Consider the following 6,000-nt stretch of genomic DNA (forward strand, 5'->3'; position numbering starts at 1 on the left):
TAGACATATGAAACACCGGGTACACGGAGGACAATAATAGGGAAACATCATACTCACAGTTTGGCCTATTCCCTTCAAGATTTCGTAAGGCCTAATGTGACTACACATACTTTACCTTCCTTAACAATTCACCCAATATATTCATAGAGAAAACCTTGCAAATAATTCATTCACTTTCTTCAACTCTAAATCCCTACGCCAAACACCCAAACTAAACCTTTGGCGACCTCCAACAATTACTCTAAGATGTGCTAGCATGAATATGACCATAAAATTTCTTATCTAATATATTTGATCACGAGATAATGCTTCTTCTTTAACATGTTTGAACCTTCAACCCCCATAGATTTAATAACAAGAGAAACAACGGGGTTTGAGATTAGGATAGAATTGTTTTCAAGAATCCATCAATGTGCTGAGTAGGGCATTTCAGGAGGTTATATCCTAAGAGGCATGAAGGTAACTACCAATAGCGCTGACATGGTTAATCATTGTGATGACATCATCAATTCGACAAATGAGGCATAGAGTTTCCTAGTACACATTGATAACGTCGAAACATGTACATGATCTGGAGATGAAAAAGAAGTGAGTCATTTTAGACATATGATATATGGGAGGCATGATCGGGATGATAAAACATTAGCCTCGGTTATTCTGGAAAGATGATGAGTTATGAAAGTGATAGTAATAATTGTTTCACTCCACATGTGCCTTGTTCGGCAATAGTAAGCCTCAAGGAGAAATAGCCAAGTACCTGACACCAATTGTCTCCTAGAGTGTAGGGAAAATTAGTTTATCTCGAAATGAGAATATTCTGTCACCCTGAATGTGATATGGGTTTCAAAATACATGAAGTTGCATTACGCTCTTAACATTTACTAACACAAGAAATAGGTATGCCATAAGCCTATGAGGTTGAGAAAAGAAGTTGAACACTTGTGAGATTATTATAATTCTGACAGTTTAACCCTTGCTAATAGTTGATCCTATATGAGAGGACTAGAGATACGACAAACTTATCTCTCAAATCAATATGCTCACGATATGTGCCAAAATCTGAAAGCATCTAATTTCAACCTTTCATGAGTGAAACCGCATAGCAAGGACATCTTAAAATTGGGGTGAAATCATGTATTCGTTAGAGAGAATGAATATTTTGATATGAGCTAGACATGTTTCTACCATATCAACTCTCAAGCTGTAATACCAGGCCACTTCATGGGCAACTACAATACTAGGAACAAAGTGAGTTAGTCACTGAGGCATGATCTAGGTGGACATGAAAGCTATACTGATATGGGTGAACAAAAAAGATCTTCCTGTGATGAATTTGTAAAAATCTCAAATTTTCTAGAAACATTACGTGGACAAGTGACCCATTTTAATTGACAAGTACACATATGATAGGTGCTGAGATATGCTCTCATGTTACAAGACAGTGAAAAGGATTCGTGATAATATTCACAAAGAATTAAAGTGATTGTTCCAACCATAGGAGCCACATACACTGGAGAGAGAAAGAGTGACTCAAGAAGGATCTCAACACTAGGCTGCTTTACATTGGATTTGATACCACATAGGTAAACTTTATGACAGTGCATGCATAAGCACAGGTGAACAGATCTTATCCATTCGAATCAAGAGGTTCTATGAGAAATTCATCAGGTATAGTCCCTTGTTGAGAATTTAGGGAAGCAAGTGGGAAGTATTAGCCTAGGGTAATAACTCAATTCAAGGAAATAATTATATAGCTCAATCCCACAAGAAGCTGTAAATAAGAGAATTTCTGATAAATTGGCTTCACGAATAATGCGTCTCATTCGAAGAGTAGGTACATGTGATGTTTTGTGATTCAATGTTTTGTCAAGACCATATTTATAAAGGCTCTTCAATATGGAAGTTCATATATAACAAGGAAACTAATGTGGTGTTAATAATGATGTACTAAGGAATGACTTACATGATGAGTTTAGATTGACATAGCAATACCTAAATTGATGCCCCTCGACTCCACATCCATAATATACATTGGTACTATAGTGACATACCCCCGAATAATATCTCCTACACTTCACACAACAGGGATGAGGTCCACTAAACTGACTCGCCCCACTGACCTGATATTTACCCTTTTGCATACATCAAAAACATTCCTCATATCCTTCCTCTAAGCCTTCATGGCAGGAGTAATAGTCTCTATACTGGTTTGTTATGTGAGCCATTGGAATTTCCAAAGCCTGCCACCCCAAACACACTCTTGAGCATACTCACAAGACGATGCAAAATATTCCTGCCCGCATATCGGGCAGACTAGGCTAAGTGTACCCAACCTAGGGCATTAGTTCTTCTTGTGCCCCCTCTTTCCACAACCATAACATATTTCAAGAGTCATCAAACACGTCCCCAAGTAGCACTTCTTACAAATCAAATATTCCGGCTAATTGGTACAAACAACCCTCTTTCATTTCTTAAGTTCTCTCACCACATGATCTGATGGTGTAGTGACATTAATAGGAATAGGGACACTTCCCCTAGTAACTGGTTCTTTCATTCCCTCCTCGCTGCCTCAAACTCGTGGGTTACTCATATGGAAAATGATACATGACGAGGAAATTAGCTTCCTATCTTGAGCTCTATCGCACGATCTGGAGTATCAAAGAAGGGAGAAATTCCTAAATGTCCAAGTAGCCTTCTCATTATAGATGTGGTTGACAACACACCGATAAGAAGGATTCTACCAGACACGGCTCCGAGACATCCTAGGACAATTTAAAACATTAGGCTCTGATACCAAGTTTGTCATGCCCCAAACTCGGGGAGCGCGACCGGCGCTTAATCGAGTGAATCTGGTCGAGTAAGCCTATTAGATTTCCTTCTACTCAAAATCATCCATGAATAAAGAGGATATGCACTCCATTAATCAAACAGTGAAGATTTCATTAACAACTCCCATTTCATTTCCATTAGCAGCTTCGTTCATAATTTCCAAAATATTACAAGTTTATAGATATAATGAAAAATATATTTGCCAAACACCAACATTTCTAGTTCAATTCTTCACATCAAATACCACCCACAACATGTCTATGGAGCCTCTAAGTACAATAGAAGAGTAATATAGAAGTGCCGGCAACAATGCCCCGGCAATACACAAGGAACAAAAGATACATGACCCTGAAATGAAGTGGGGATAACCAATTCAGCTGTGAAGAGGGTGTACTGCTATCACTGATCAATGTCTCATATTGTAGAACCACCTGCATCCATTGAAGATGCAGCACCCCGGCAAAAGGGACGTTAGTACATATGGAATAGTACTAGGATGTAAAGCTAATTGTCCTCTTTCAAAATAGAATGCCAATGTAAGAAAGGGAAAACCATGAGAACAACAATCAACAATCAATAATATCCAAATGCCAAGTTAAAACATACTAATTTCCAAAATATGAAGATAATACTGCGAAAATCATAATAAAAATATGAAGATAATATTTTATTTTTGGTTGAGAGATCTTTAGCATCAATATGTCACCGTTCACAATACCAATACCACCGTACTTTTAGCACGGAGCCCGATCACGACCCGACCGGCTAGGCCGTCTCTTTCGAGACATCAACCACAATCACAATTTCAATAACAATTTCCAACACAATCACCACCATGTGTGCGGCATGGCGTCCGATCATGACCCGATCGGCTAGACCATCTCATTCGAGACATCAACCACAATCACAATTTCAATTACATTTTCTAGCACAATCACCACCATGTTTGCGGCATGGCGTCCGATCACGACCCGATCGGCTAGGCTATCTCACTACAATGTCTTGTGGTATGACATCATCCTTTTCTATCAATCATCTCAACCTAAATTTATAGGACATATTTTAATTACATCAATCTCATCCCAAATAAGGGGAATAATCACAATCCACTCCTACACCTGCATGTGTAGTTTTGGGGTTAGGTTATTTCAACATACCCTTCCTCGGTGACTAACGATACTCCCAAATCTTTTTTTTGATTAGCATACAAATGAAATAACAATACAAATGCATTTACCTCATAACTTTTCATACCGTATATAGCCTCGTTGGCACTTTCAACCACTTACAACATCATTATTTCATTGGCTCTTTTGGCCATACATATGATTCATCATTCATGGCACGGTGGACGTATTTCATATTCCACACTTTTATTTCTTTCATTTCATGGATAATCATCAAAAATATCAACAGATAGAATATACCAAAAATCAGAACTCTAGGTTCAGTAGTAATTAAGACTTTAAACATAATGGATTTCTTTACAAGAAATGGAGTATAATGATTGGCAGTCAAAGCACAAGTTAAAATCATAAACGAGTATCACATTATTTATTCTTAAAATACTTTTTCCCCAAAAAGGGAAATACACAATTTTAACTCATGGATATATAACAACGCAAAACACATCGAAAATACTTACAAAGCATAGTATTAGTTAAAACAGCCACATATGGGCATCACTTAAGTACATAAGCTTTTAGGCAATTCTATTTTCGAAATAATTTTGGAACAGTTGAATCAAAGCTCATTTCATAATCCTTCTCGCATCATCTCATTTCATTGGCACCACTATCCACAAGTATTATTTTCATTCTTGGTATGGTGGCCACAATTTATATCACCAACTCACTTCTTTCACTTTCGAGCATCTTTATGCATTATCAACAACAAGGAATTTCCAATCAAGACTTTAGGTACACATATGCACAATTATGAGTCTTTAACACATCGAGATTTTCTCCCACAATTTGGCATACTAGCTTTCATTTGAAACACTACTCAAAGCCATAACATTTTAATACACATATCATTCTTGAACACATTCCCGAAGGATAACATAATGAGATAGGGACATTTAGAACACATTTTTAATACATAACTCTCGACACTTTGCTTACTCGGGACATTCGAATTTATAGGGAACAACTCAAAACATGAGAATAAGGAACTTGAGCCAACCATACGTGAAACTTACGGGAACATCATGGAATTCCATTCTAAGAGAGTAGTTTAGCCAACATACCTGAAATTCGCCCCTTAATGATACTACAATGATCCACTACACTAAGAAACTTCAATCTACAATAACAACATCCAATGGGAACAACATTAGTAACAAATTCCATAGTTTAGGCCATTTCCATTTTATCAAACACCTAGTAGAATGAATCTCTACGCCTCTTAATCATAGAATTAGTTCATACAATTACTACCATTTACTAATAATTTATCCCACCGTCATTCTTAAGCAATTTATAACTTCCAACATCATATACATGACCATCCATCCACACCCAACCAACAAAATTCCATCAAATAATCACCTTTCAATCTATGCAATGGTTATGTATTTAAATCAGGAACTTATGGCTTCCAATCATCATACCACAAGTTCCAATACTTAATTCATACTTATATTCTCATAATATATCCATGCATGTAAGTCCAAGGGTGTAGGATTACCTTTTGGAAGAAATCTTGCAAAACCCTTCTTTGAGTTCTTGAAGAATTACTTGAAGATATTTGTATTTTATGGTGGATTGAGTAAGTTTTAGGGTGGAATTGATGTAATGAAACACAAAATTAGTAGGGATTACTCACCTTGAATATGGGTGGAGTTGGAGTTCTTGAGAGAGTGAGGAAAATCCCAAAGTTCGGCCAAGAGAAATGGAAAAAATGAACCCCAAAATGAGTATATAGTATTTCGGGCGCCACATGTGGTGTGGGGCGCTACCTATGGCACTGATTCCAGAACATCAAAATTCCCAGTACCAGGGATAGCGCTCCACGCTACCCTGGGCGCTGGCGATGGGAAATCATTTTTATTTCACCCAAAAATGGGCATAACTCTCTCATACGATGTCTGAATTCGACGATTCTTTTTGCTATGGCTCTATAATTTCCATACGGATCTAATGCTTCAAGAAAAACCGAATTTTGAGCTCA

Source organism: Nicotiana tabacum, chromosome 9, assembly GCF_000715075.1.
Source record: "Nicotiana tabacum cultivar K326 chromosome 9, ASM71507v2, whole genome shotgun sequence".
In the NCBI taxonomy this organism is placed as follows: Eukaryota; Viridiplantae; Streptophyta; class Magnoliopsida; order Solanales; family Solanaceae; genus Nicotiana; species Nicotiana tabacum.